Raw genomic sequence first — 14,749 nt, forward strand, 5'->3', positions numbered from 1 at the left:
TGGCCCACAGGCTCTAACATGCTGAACCCTTCGCTCTAAAGAGCTGAGTAAACAGTTGGAACCATTTGAATCTAAAGGTAAGGGCAGGGTGCCTTTTCATCCTCTCTACCCACTCCTCTCTTAAAAACTTCAGGTACCTGGATCCAAGGTGGAGATTAATGTTTCCAAGGAAAAACAGTGGCATCACAGTCGCTGGGCAAGTACCCTTCTCTTGAACTCCATCCCAATACATGGGTCATTGAAGGTGAATGTGTACAATTCTAGAGATGAACCTAGTGTAGCACATGTTCTGGCTGAACAATCTCCTCCTTTTGGCATCTTTAAACACAGAGAAATATAAGTGGTTTTGTTCTAATCCCAGGTCTGAGATATGAGGCTCCTTTAGATCGTCCACAGCAGATGATTATGATTTTCCTCATGCTCTAATAGGGGTGTGGTTTTGACCTATGCACATAGTTTCTGTGAGCGTGTGATGTTTGAAATTCTGGCAACTCTTCAGAGAGGGTATACATGCTACAGCTCCATTAGGAGGGCTGGTTGGCTGGTTGGTGGTTAGATGCTGTTGGTTGTGGTTTGTTGGGGTATGTCAAGTAACATGTGCAAAGAAATGAGAAGAAATTGGTTTGATCTTCCTCACGGCGAAGATCAAACTTGTCCCTAGGAACTCAACACTCCTAATCAGCAGGAAGTAGTCTAACAATACTGTCACACCTTTCCACTCTTTCTTTTTTATCTCCTATCTATTGTTAGGGGCTTGAAATGGTGGAAGAAGGGTGAAGGGTGGAAAAAAAGAAGAACCCACAAAGTAGTAAAACATCCAGTTACACTGATGACATTCTTTTTACATTATTATTCAAAAGAAGTACCTGTAATTATTTTCAAAATTTTCAGTTCTTTCAAAGTATGAACATAATAACTATAAAAGGGTACTCAAAAATAAAGGAAGATAATGATAAAAAGATTATGGGTTGAATCTGCCAGAAATATAGTGCTTCTTAAAAATAAGTTCCTCTGATACATAGGAAAATTTTTACATTGGCCTTGAAGGCTTGGCAGAGCAGTTTATGACAAATCCTTCTATTACTGGATGTGAAACCTGATCCCCAAGCCTCTCCTGACCAGCCTATCTACACTTTATACATACATCAACTGCCCATGAACGTCTCCCTTCTCTTGAACTGCACAATGGTCTCATTCCCAGAAAATGTGCTTGGCACGATTTTTACTAACTTAAAAACAGCAATGGGAAAGAAGCTGCACTTACTGAAGACTGGCCGAGTGTTTAGTCTCATTAAATCACACATGTGTAAACAAAGTAATTAGCATTCTTCATCTGTGACTGGTGAAATTACACTAGGAAACAGATGTACAAGCACCAGTATGCTTGAAACCTCTGTGTGTCTTGGATTTGCCAGAAACACAGGAGATATTCTTCCATTAAACCAGAGATGATTTTTATGTGTAATAACAGCACTCACTTTAGAAACAGTGTGGTCACTTCTGAGGTTGGTATAGAGCTGGCTGGGAAGAGGGGAGGTATGCTAAGGAGAAAACCAAACAAGAAGCTTAGTGACAAGACCTTGGCAAACAGCGAGACAGTGTGTTCTCAGAAAGTTGGTGAGTTTCTTGCTGTCCCAAAAGCTGATGATTAAATGCTCCCCACTCCCAACCCCAATTATTAAATGCCTCTTCCTTTTCCTAGTGAGAGATCAACTCTGCTGAGGTGAAGATAATAGACGTTCCCTGGGCTTATACTAATAACAAAGGTAATTTATTATTCAGGCAAGGGAACTCTTCCTAATAAACTCTGACATTAGACAGATCATAAAACCTGGTTTGCTATTGAAGACCCAGAAATGAACCCACACACCTATGGGCACACCTTGATTTTTGACAAAGGAGCCAAAACCATCAAATGGAAAAAAGATAGCATTTTCAGCAAATGCTGCTGGTTCAACTGGAGGTCAATATGTAGAAGAATGCAAATTGATCCATGCTTATCACCCTGTACAAAGCTTAAGTCCAAGTGGATCAAGGACCTCCACATCAAACCAGACACACTCAAACTAATAGAAGAAAAACTAGGGAAGCATCTGGAACACATGGGCACTGGAAAAAATTTCCTGAACAAAACACCAATGGCTTATGCTCTAAGATCAAGAATCGACAAATGGGATCTCATAAAACTGCAAAGCTTCTGTAAGGCAAAGGACACTGTGGTTAGGACAAAATGGCAACCAACAGATTGGGAAAAGATCTTTACCAATCCTACAACAGATAGAGGCCTTATATCCAAAATATACAAAGAACTCAAGAAGTTAGACCACAGGGAGACAAATAACCCTATTAAAAATGGGGTTCAGAGCTAAACAAAGAATTCACAGCTGAGGAATGCCGAATGGCTGAGAAACACCTAAAGAAATGTTCAACATCTTTAGTCATAAGGGAAATGCAAATCAAAACAACCCTGAGATTTCACCTCACACCAGTGAGAATGGCTAAGATAAAAAACTCAGGTGACAGCAGATGCTGGCGACCATGTGGAGAAAGAGGAACACTCCTCCATTGTTGGTGGGATTGCAGACTGGTACAACCATTCTGGAAATCAGTCTGGAGGTTCCTCAGAAAATTGGACATTGAACTGCCTGAGGATCCAGCTATACCTCTCTTGGGCATATACCCAAAAGATGCCCCAACATATAAAAAAGACACGTGCTCCACTATGTTCATCGCAGCCTTATTTATAATACCCAGAAGCTGGAAAGAACCCAGATGCCCTTCAACAGAGGAATGGATACAGAAAATGTGGTACATCTACACAATGGAATATTACTCAGCTATCAAAAACAATGACTTTATGAAATTCGTAGGCAAATGGTTGGAATTGGAAAATATCATCCTGAGTGAGGTAACCCAATCACAGAAAAACACACATGGTATGCACTCATTTATAAGTGGCTATTAGCCCAAATGCTTGAATTACCCTAGATGCCTAGAACAAATGAAACTCAAGACTGTTGATCAAAATGTGAATGCTTCACTCCTTCTTTAAAAGGGGAACAAGAATACCCTTGGCAGGGAATAGAGAGGCAAAGATTAAAACAGACGCAGAAGGAACACCCATTCAGAGCCTGCCCCACATGTGGCCCATACATATACAGCCATCCAATTAGACAAGATGGATGAAGCAAAGAAGTGCAGGCCGACAGGAGCCGGATGTAGATCGCTCCTGAGAGACACAGCCAGAATACAGCAAATACAGAGGCGAATGCCAGCAGCAAACCACTGAAATGAGAATAGAACCCCCGTTGAAGGAAGAACGTCAGAGAAAGAACTGGAAGAGCTAGAAAGGGCTCGAGACCCCTTATGAACAACAATGCCAAGCAACCAGAGCTTCCAGGGACTAAGCCACTACCTAAAGACTATACATGGACTGACCCTGGACTCTGACCTCATAGGAAGCAATGAATATCCTAGTAAGAGCACCAGTGGAAGGGGAAGCCCTGGGTCCTGCTAAGACTGAACACCCAGTGAATGTGATTGTTGGGGGGAGGGCGGCAATGGGGGGAGGATGGGGAGGGGGAGGGATTAGGGGGATGTTTGCCTGGAAGCCAGGAAAGGGAAAGGGAATAACACTCAAAATGTAAATAAGAAATACTCAAGTTAATAAAAAAAAAAAAACAACAATACCTGGTTTGCTGATGTCAGCAGGGCATGTAGACTTGAGGAGAGAGCTTCTCCACCACACATAACACAAAAATTACTCTTGCATAGAGGGAACTGAAAAGTAGATTTTAAACTTAGTAGTGCCTTTGAGGTTAAGTGCAGCTTGGAACAAAGCCTTCACCTGAAGAGCACACATCAGCCATGTCCAATGCTGACAGGAACATCCAAGAGCTGGACATGCCTGTGACGGAAATGCTGTACCTGTTTGAACATTGGGGCTCAAAGCTGAGGCTTTTAAAACTAGTCAAAGTGAGGGGATGTCAAAAATAAATGTTCAATATCATGGTAAAGTTTGCATACGATACAAATTCTAACTTTTTTAAATAAAAAGAAAGACACTAGAAAATGTTCAGGTAGACTGAAAGACTAGAAGGGTTTAACCTCCATAACTAGGGAAATACCACATATCTAGCTCTTCTTCACTCTGTAGTAGGAAATGCTTAGAAATTTTTTTCTGTGATCAGGAAAGCAAGACAAATAGAAAGATCGGAGAGCATTCCAAGTTTCCAAGTACTCCTTTGTCTGTCTGTGTGTTTGTTGTTAGGGGGATACAATTCAGTGTAAGGTGAACAGTGTCTACACACTCCCTGGAAAGTTGGGGATATGGCTGAGTTTACTTTCACTCATAACATCTATTTGTCAGGCCACAACGTTCTGGCTTCTTTTTCTAAGAAGTGACTAAAACTGCCTTGTTAAGTTGATGATGCTCACAGGACAAACCTCAAGATTCTCTTGTTTCTCAAAAATTTGAATTCCTCATTTATTTGCTTCTTTTCCTTTACATAATTTTGAACCATGCCATCTTTAAAAATCAGCAGATTTCCTTCTGCTCCATTTATTCTGTTCCACAAATGTGGCTGCCTTGCCACCTGCCCGGCAGTCTTCAAGACACAGAGGCCCAGTGAGAGCCAAAGGCACCCTGCTCTACCAGAGCATATGCTCTGTGGATACCGTACATCGGGGACATCAATTCCCAGAGTCAGCGCTCAGTGCTGTAGGGATGCAAATCAGGACCCAGAGTCATCTCGGAGAGGCATCTAGCTCAGCCATGTGAAAAAACTTTCAGAAAGAAAAATATTAAGATGCCATGTTTAAGTGCCTAAAGTGATTCTAGGACACAGGAGGATGTCCGGGAAGGAGAAAAGAAGATGGGATGAAAGATTAAATGAATGTAGGTCACCATGCAGCAAGCTTCTATGAGTAGGTAAAACAAGTAAAAATCCCAGTGAGATCTTTAACTCAGACAAAGGATTCCAAATGTGAAAAACTGACTGCCTTTCTAGAAGATTGTTGGAGACACATAGTGGAAACTGGATTTGAGTTACACAGATGATAGGGCTGAGATGGACTGAATGGGAACTCAGAGGATGTTGACCAAGTCCACAAGTGTTTTGGGTAGAAAACTCACAGGCCTTGGCCAAAAGAACACTCCTGGGACTGCAACTTAACCACAGCCACAAAAGACTCTCTCTCTCTCTCTCTCTCTCTCTCTCTCTCTCTCTCTCTCTCTCCCTCCCTCCCTCCCTCCCTCCCCGCCACCTCTCTCTGCAGACCATAGAATGCAATCAATACAGGAGATAATTCGTTGACCATGGTTATTTGATTATAATCATGTTTGGAATTGAGGTTTTGGTGCTCTATTATTCCTGGTAGTGTTTTATAGCAGTTGGACCAATTCAGTAATGAGACAAATCCCTCTTAGCTTTGAAACATAAAATATAATCCTGATACTTGTGAGCCTAAGGAAGGAGGAACAAAAGTCAATGCTAGGCTGGATTATTCGCTGTGGCCTTATTACCAAAGAAAATAAAACTGAAACACACCTTTGACACTAACTCGGTTCGCTTTAATCTGGTGTTCAGATGGACATTATATATGTCTACAATGTTGGCCCGGCAGAACCCATGAGTAGAAGAAAGTCTGTACATAAAGTGGTGTTCACAGGAGGTCACCAATGATTTTTTTCTTTTAACTCAAACTGGCCAAAGTCTGTGGTTCATTCCTGTTGAGCGACTTGCACTGTGATTCAACACTTGTCTTTTATCTAAGCTTTTGTGTCTTTTAGAATTGTTATTGTATTTATTAAGGCACACAGATAGTGTGATGTCTCACAAAAAGCAAACCAAACATTTTCCCCAGACATCTTGCATGTGTGGTGTGCAGTTTTGCAATACTCAAGGAAGCTTTGCTAGATAGGTTGCATCATGCCGCATCAGCAAAGCTGCTTCCCTACTCCTAACAAAGGAGCTGATAGCTGCTGATGGCGGCTGTGGGAAGGAGAGTCCTTTCTCTTCAGGGATGTTTCCCCTGAGAGGCTGCTCATGCTACAGAGGCTGGTCCTACACAAAATGGATTCAGTGGGCTAAAATAAGAGCACATAAGGTTAGAAGTAACAGTTTTCGTGGGGAGAAATTGATAATAGGGCTAAAGTGAGTACATTTGATAAAAATTTTATGCATGTATAAAGTTCTTCAACAATAAAAACATCTCTGCTCTCAACAATGTACGATTGAAGTTTGCAAGTTAAGTAAAAATCAAATTTAGTTAAGGGCACATGTGCTGACAGACCAGTTTTGACTGTGACTTACATAATAAAATTAATGGAAGTCTCAAAACGAAAACAAATCTTTGATTATCAAACAATTAAAATAAATGTTATATCAAATAAGATGGAGATATTATAGATTGGGATTTGACATTTATAGCTCAAGTAATACTGACATATTTAGTTTCCTGATGATTGCATATCTATTATCATAACATCAATATTTCCTCCTCTTTTAAATTTTCTTCAGCTAGGATCTGGAAATAGACTCCTGATGTCTCTGTCTCTGTCTCTGTCTCTGTCTCTCTCTCTCTTACACACACACACACACACACACTCACACTTACTTTACCAATCTTCAACAGTGATGTTTTGTATATTGAAGGTTCAAGGGGATCAGGATAAGGGCTTCACAAATACATACAATCTGCATAAAAGGGACTTGAAGATTCTGATTCATATGTAAGTAGGCCATGTGAGTCATACTCTGAGGCATCAAAATTAATGTGTCAGTTGAGGGTTTAGGTAATAGCATCAGATGTTCCTCTGTCTGTACAAACTCCAGGGCTTTCTTCAAGGTATAAAGCAAATCTCACCTGAAGATTCTCCATCAGGAAATCAGAACACTGATACTAATTATCATTTAAGGATATTGTGAGGGTAAAGAAAGCAGCAAGTGTGAAGTGCTTACTGCTGTGTCCAATAGTGATGGCCATGCTTTGTATAGCTTGTGGTGACATGGCACTGGACAATTTCCCAACCTTACACCAGGCTTCTGTTATCTCCCCCACTAAACAGAGCAGTGGTGATAAAACGCAGTTTACCTGAAGACTAAATACAGAACCTCACGTTCACTGTTTCCCACAGGTATGCACTTTTAAAAATAAAAAAAAATCCAACCTTATATTCAAGTTTAAAAAACATAAGACACAATGTCACTTCCACTACTTATCCAGGACACTTTTTATGACAGGCATAAAATTACCAGGGTGTGGTTGTTAACATTAGAGTAGCCCATATGAGTGTTGTGGGTACATCCAACATAACCATAGTGCAGCATGCCCTAAAGTCTACCTAACAGTCACTAGACCTTTATTACTGACAAGTATTTCATCTTCTCAGAAAGACTCAGTAACGTTTTATACCTGTGATAACATTTTTAACCCTTTGTCAAAGCCTACTTAAGGGAACTCTGGGTTACATCCAGTGCTTATTGCCATGAACTTCTCAGAAGCAAGATCTGTTTAAGATTGAAGAATACCACGAAAGTGATGGTCGTGCTTCTTGACAGGAAGCTAGGGCTGTGACCGACAGATCAGGATTGATCCAGAAGATGAAGATAACAAAATTAACTGGGTACTGATTTACCTTATTTAGAAAGAAGATCATAAAATAATGGACAACAGGGACACCCATGGTTCTTTCAATGCAACACTGGGGACTTTTCACAAGTTCTTTGACAAAGAAAATCACACAGTGACCTAGCCATGGCAGGTCTATGCTTTAATGGACTAGAAGAAACAGAAACTTATCAAATATGATCAAGATCTAATTAATCGAGAGACGGGCTTGGCCACAGAGAAACACCAGAGAGACTGGAGAGAGCAACCACAAGTGTCAATCAGGAAGACAGTAGAGGCAGCAATAAATGTGTTTCCTGGAGTCTAGAAGGCCTAGACAGGATGCTAGTCCTGAGTCTCTTGTATTTAACAGATGACAGATGTCTGGCTGTTAGGGATGATACAAGCTCCAAAGATTGTAAGGACAAAGGTGATGGACGAGTTCCACTTACTCATTTACCCGAACTCACGTGGTTCACCCTGACTACGTTCTCAACCAAAATGCAGAAACACTCTTTCTATAGACTCTCTAACCTTAGACTAGCGGCCCACACAAGCCAGGCAATTGCACCCCCAATTACAGAAACATGCCTGGTCCCTCCGCATTTCTTCTCAGTTGTCTACCTGATGAGCTTTTAGCATTAAATTTTTCATCCCAGTTGAATTGGAGGGTTACACATTGTTATCCACATAGCACAGAAGATTAAGATACTTTGTCTATAATTTTCTAAATATATTTGCTAGATTATTTTGCGTCATTTTCTCATCTTTCATATGTTTTAAATAGTTTTAGTCACCTCTCAATTCTACAAATCTCAACTTAAAAAAAATAACTGCTCATTACTCTGTCTTTGTCACTTTATTAAAACTCAGACATGATTCCAGCCTGCATTTCACCAGTTGAGTAGATCAGAGTAAATTTATCTAAGGTGGATCAACCAGCCCTCTAATTTCTCAAAGTAAGAGCCAAAGAAAGGGGTGTTTGATGTGAGGTTCTGTCTTCCAGTAAAATTATAGTTATACCCATAAAGTCTCACCTATATGACTGTCCAAAAATAATCTGAAAAAGAAAAAATAGACAAACTGAAGTGGGTAAGAGAAAGCCCATGAGGCATCCACCCTCCATAAAGAACAGACAACCAAGAATCATTGTCTTCCTTAGGGAAGAGCATACCAATTGGCTAACCCATAGCAAATGGTCAGCATTGGAAGTGTGCATGAAAATAAACCATTCTGTAGACTAAGCAGATTGTGTTTATGTATTTATGAATATATATGTATATATATATAAATAAATAAATTTGTAGATTTATGTAGCAACAATTTTTTGGGGGAAAAGAAGCCACATATAGGAAAGGAGCAAAGAGAGGTGTATGAAAGGATATGGAGGAAGGAATGATGTAATTGTATTATAATCTAAACAAGGTACATATGGTGGCTTAAATAATTATCAAACTGACTCATTTCCCTTTAGTTTCCTTAGCTTTCGTATTTGACAATCCAAGCATACATGCTTAAATGTCGTGACGTAAAGCACTTTTAAAGGTTCCTATATACTTCCTTTTTCTTATTTACTATTAACTGTAGTTTTTAAGTTTTGTGAAACTAAAATATTAATGCAAACATAGGTTTCTAGATTTCCTTAAAGTCTATGGTTCCCCTTGAAGTCTGTGATACCCATGAAACATGCTACTTCCTTTCCATTCCACAGGTTCATCATCTAAGGAACAACCATCCTACTCCCTATGGTTCAAAACACTTTGAAAAGCTTTTTTCAAAGTTTAACCTGTCACTGCACATTCAATGAATGTAGCTAATATTGACAAATATATTAACATTAAACTATCAACTCTAAAAATATGTAGAACAAAACACCAACAATAAATATTGCAAAATATAAGTAAACTTTAGCTAGATCAGAGCTTATACAACACCTCTCAGAAACAAAGTTGAACACACGTTTTTTATAAATTCATTTACAATTCAGTCAAAATTTAGAGACTGTCAAAATATTCTTTTCTTTCAAACTCCTCAACTACTAATGTGAATAATGCATACTCCTATTAATTTCCTTAAAGGGCTATGAAGAAGGCGGAGACAACATTGTTAATGGACAATATACATTAGAAACATCACTTTCAGGCACTGAGCAATGGGAGAAGTAGAAAAGCAGCTGGGAACATGGAAAGTTTGAGACACAGTGTGAAGGTACCTAGGTTTAGACACAAAGACTTTGGCAAAGGACCACTGAAGAACTGCACACCAGATGCAGGAATGAAGTTGCCAGAAAGAGGCAGGAAGGGTTGGCTGCCATAGATAGTGTGAAATTGAAGTGGTCATGCCATGGCAGCTAAGATCTGAGGACCACAGTAGCTCTGGGGTTCTGTCTGAAAAGATAACTAGGACATTTATAGAAAGGGATAACAGAAGGAGCACAGGAAGGCCAAATGGCTGCCACATTGTGCTTTTTAGTGACCTTTGACTGTTAGCAGAATATTTAGGGAGAAATGTATTTGAATATGGAAGACCTCTTTTCAAGAGCAACACACTGAAGATTTTAACCTGTGACCCTCCCCCTAAAGGAAGCCAGCGAACTCAGGACTTTAAATCAAGGCCCAAATGGGACACACACAGAGAGAAAATGGCTAAATTTAGACTCTGGGGCCTATTGTGTTTAAGGACTGAAGAAGAATGTTATGATTAAGACACAGAAGTAGCAATTAGCAAAGTATGATGGGAATGAACACAGAGGGGGAGACAAGTTCAAAAAGAGGTAGATGTGGCAAGAGGGAAGGCATCTGAGGGAGTCATTAGTATTTAGACTGGAAAGAAATTCATGAAGCATAAACAAGAAAATGGTGGAGCCATAGTAGGGTGGGCTGAAGTCATGGAATTGAAATATTGATATGGATACTAACACTGACACTGATACTGTTATGAGCACTTGGTTAGCAGACAGCAAATTCAAACGAAAATATGTTTAGGATAGGAAGTCTCTTTTATTTGTCCACAGTCATTATAAATGAAAACAATTACTACACAGTACAAAGCTAACTTTAACAATAGGTGTAATGTCATTGATTCTGGTCAAGTTAAAGAAGATCACAAAATTCTCCCCTCTCCACCTCTAACAACGAGAACAAACGCTTAGTATTTTTTTCCACCATTATCAGGAGCAAAGGAAGAATGATTCCTCTAACCAATTCTAAGCCAACAATACTGTCGGGCCAGGGCTGTTGAATTGTGTTAAGGAGAAACACAACACAGAATGTCTGGATTTAATGTCCATAGAGAATCGATCATGGAAAAATTCTGAAATGACCTCTGAAGCAAACCTGGGAACAAGAAGAATGCAGTGAGAGTTCAGGTCCACATAGCTGGTACAGAAAAGTATACTCCAACTTTAACACTGAGAAACCACTGGGAAATGTCTACCTTGAAACACCATCAAGTTAATGCACACAAATATTTCACATTAAGTCTAACTGAAGGTTAGAAAGGTTGACACCGCCATACCTAATGATGATGAAAATATTAGAGAAAGCATTAAGAACTGAAGATCTTTTTTTAATATTGCTGATATCTTTTAAAAATATTGTTAAGAGGTCAATTTTTCTTAAATTGTTCTTCAGATTGATGGTATTTCTTGTCAAAATCCCAGTAGAAACTGTCAAAAAGATGCTAACACTGGATGGAAGACTCAGATTAGCTAAATCAATATTAGGACAAAATTCGAAACATTAGGACTCACATATAATTGAAAATTTAAATGACTATTGTAGATTTGTTTTCTCAAAGTTCAAGTGTTCATTCCCATTCTCTTGAGTACAATCTAGCTCCTACTAAACTGTCTATACCTGTTAATGCCTTAAAGAAACTTACGATAAAGCAGGAATACTCTAGAGTTAGGAGCCTATTACAGTTGTATATGCCTGCAACTACAGTTATCATAGTACTGTTAGGACAGGGGAGACAGATCAGCCTGAGAGACCCAGCAAGACTCCGTGTGAGAGAACAGGAGAAAAAGAAATAAAGGAAAAGGAAAGGATAGCCAGAAGCTGAAAAGAACCCAGATGCCCTTCAACAGAGGAATGGATACAGAAAATGTGGTACATCTACACAATGGAATACTACTCAGCTATCAAAAACAATGATTTTATGAAATTCATAGGCAAATGGATGGAACTGGAAACTATCATCCTGAGTGAGGTAACCCAATCACAGAAAAACACACATGGTATGCACTCGTTTACAAGTGGCTATTAGCCCAAATGCTCAAATTACCCTAGATGCACAGAACATATGAAACTTAAGAAGGATGACCAAAATGTGAATGCTTTACTCCTTCTTTAAAAGGGGAACAAGAATACCCTTGAGAGGGAATAGGGAATAGGGAGGCAAAATTTAGAACAGAGGCCCATTCAGAGCCTGCCCCATATGTGGCCCACACATATACAGCCACCAAACTAGATAAGATGGATGAAACAAAGAAGTGCAGGCCGACAGGAACCGGATGTAGATCTCTCCTGAGAGACACAGCCAGAATACAGCAAATACATAGGCTAAAGCCAGCAGCAAGTCACTGAACTGAGAACAGGACCCCCGTTGAAGGAATCAGAGAAAGGACTGAAAGAGCTTGAAGGGGTTGACACCCTATATGAACAACAATGCCAAGCAACCAGAGCTTTCAGGGACTAAGCCACTACCCAAAGACTATACATGGACTGACCCTGGACTCTGACCTCATAGGTAGCAATGAATAGTCTAGTAAGAGCACCAGTTGAAGGGGAAGCCCTTGGTCTTGCCGAGACTGAACTCCCAGTGAACGTGAATGTTGGGGGGAGGGTGGTAATGGGGGGGAGGATGGGGAGGGGAACACCCATATACAAGGGGAGGGGGAGGGGTTAGGGGGATGTTGGCACCGGGAAAGGGAATAACAATCGAAATGTAAATAAGAAATACCCAAGAAATGCCCAAGTTAGTAAAGATTAAAAAAAATTAAAAAATAAAAGCATTTGTTTTGAAAAAAAGAAAAAGGAAAGGAAGATGGTGAGAGGAGAGAAGGGAAATGGAAAAGGAATAGAAGGGAGAAGAAGAGAAGGGGGATAGAAAAGAATGTGCTTGGTTTGGGTTGGAAAGGGAATATATAAAGATCATACTTATCAGATGAATATATGGACACAACAGTCAAAAAAGCATTAGAATTAATGTCAATGCAAGATTCCAGGCATTACAATAACTAGCATTTTCTTTTTTTTAACATTTTATTTATTTTTCTTTATTAACTTGAGTATTTCTTATATACATTTCGAGTGTTATTCCCTTTCCCGGTATCCGGGCAAACATCCCCCTCCCCGCTCCCCTTCCTTATGGGTGTTCCCCTCCCAACCCTCCCCCCATTGCCACCCTCCCCCCCACAGTCTAGTTCACTGGGGGTTCAGTCTTAGCAGGACCGAGGGCTTCCCCTTCCACTGGTGCTCTTACTAGGATATTCATTGCTACCTATGAGGTCAGAGTCCAGGGTCAGTCCATGTATAGTCTTTAGGTAGTGGCTTAGTCCCTGGAAGCTCTGGTTGCTTGGCATTGTTGTACATATGGGGTCTCAGGCCCCTTCAAGCTCTTCCAGTTCTTTCTCTGATTCCTTCAACGGGGGTCCTATTCTCAGTTCAGTGGTTTGCTGCTGGCATTCGCCTCTGTATTTGCTGTATTCTGGCTGTGTCTCTCAGGAGAGATCTACATCTGGCTCCTGTCGGCCTGCACTTCTTTGTTTCATCCATCTTATCTAGTTTGATGGCTGTATATGTGTGGGCCACATATGGGGCAGGCTCTGAATGGGCCTCTGTTCTAAATTTTGCCTCCCTATTCCCTATTCCCTCTCAAGGGTATTCTTGTTCCCCTTTTAAAGAAGGAGTGAAGCATTCACATTTTGGTCATCCTTCTTGAGTTTCATATGTTCTGTGCATCTAGGGTAATTCAAGCATTTGGGCTAATAGCCACTTATCAATGAGTGCATACCATGTATGTCTTTCTGTGATTGGGTTAACTCACTCAGGATGATGTTTTCCAGTTCCAACCATTTGCCTACGAATTTCATAAAGTCGTTGTTTTTGATAGCTGAGTAATATTCCATTGTGTAGATGTACCACATTTTCTGTATCCATTCCTCTGTTGAAGGGCATCTGGGTTCTTTCCAGCTTCTGGCTATTATAAATAAGGCTGCAATGAACATAGTGGAGCACGTGACTTTTTTATATGTTGGGGCATCTTTTGGGTATATGCCCAAGAGAGGTATAGCTGGATCCTCAGGCAGTTCAATGTCCAATTTTCTGAGGATCCTCCAGACTGATTTCCAGAATGGTTGTACCAGTTTGCAATCCCACCAACAATGGAGGAGTGTTCCTCTTTCTCCACATCCTCGCCAGCATCTGTTGTCCCCTGAGTTTTTGATCTTAGCCATTCTCACTGGTGTGAGGTGAAATCTCAGGGTTGTTTTGATTTGCATTTCCCTTATGACTAAAGATGTTGAACATTTCTTTAGGTGTTTCTCAGCCATTCGGCATTCCTCAGCTGTGAATTCTTTGTTTAGCTCTGAACCCCATTTTTTAATAGGATTATTTGTTTCCCTGCGGTCTAACTTCTTGAGTTCTTTGTATATTTTGGATATGAGGCCTCTATCTGTTGTAGGATTGGTAAAGATCTTTTCCCAATCTGTTGGTTGCCATTTTGTCCTAACCACAGTGTCCTTTGCCTTACAGAAGCTTTGCAGTTTTATGAGATCCCATTTGTCGATTCTTGATCTTAGAGCGTAAGCCATTGGTGTTTTGTTTAGGAAATTTTTTCCAGTGCCCATGTGTTCCAGATGCTTCCCTAATTTTTCTTCTATTACTTTGAGTGTGTCTGGTTTGATGTGGAGGTCCTTGATCCACTTGGACTTAAGCTTTGTACAGGGTGATAAGCATGGATCGATCTGCATTCTTCTACATATTGACCTCTAGTTGAACCAGCACCATTTGCTGAAAATGCTATCTTTTTTCCATTTGATGGTTTTGGCTCCTTTGTCAAAAATCAAGGTGTGCCCATAGGTGTGTGGGTTCATTTCTGGGTCTTCAATTCTATTCCATTGTTCTATCTGTCTGTC

General features: G+C 40.2%; 1 protein-coding gene across 12 annotated transcripts in view; it reads right to left on the minus strand.

Annotated features, from left to right (window-relative positions):
• Gucy1a1 (guanylate cyclase 1 soluble subunit alpha 1) overlaps positions 1-14,749 on the minus strand; it is a 62,999-nt gene that overhangs the window by 29,626 nt on the left and 18,624 nt on the right. For 5 of the 12 annotated variants that reach the window (XM_087629667.1, XM_087629698.1, XM_087629673.1 and 2 more), the window contains exon 2: positions 1,479-1,541. The gene's annotated coding sequence lies outside the window, so the exon portion shown is untranslated. 12 annotated transcript variants of the gene reach the window in all.

Source organism: Rattus norvegicus, chromosome 2, assembly GCF_021556685.1.
Source record: "Rattus norvegicus strain SHRSP/BbbUtx chromosome 2, alternate assembly SHRSP_T2T, whole genome shotgun sequence".
Classification (NCBI taxonomy): domain Eukaryota; kingdom Metazoa; phylum Chordata; class Mammalia; order Rodentia; family Muridae; genus Rattus; species Rattus norvegicus.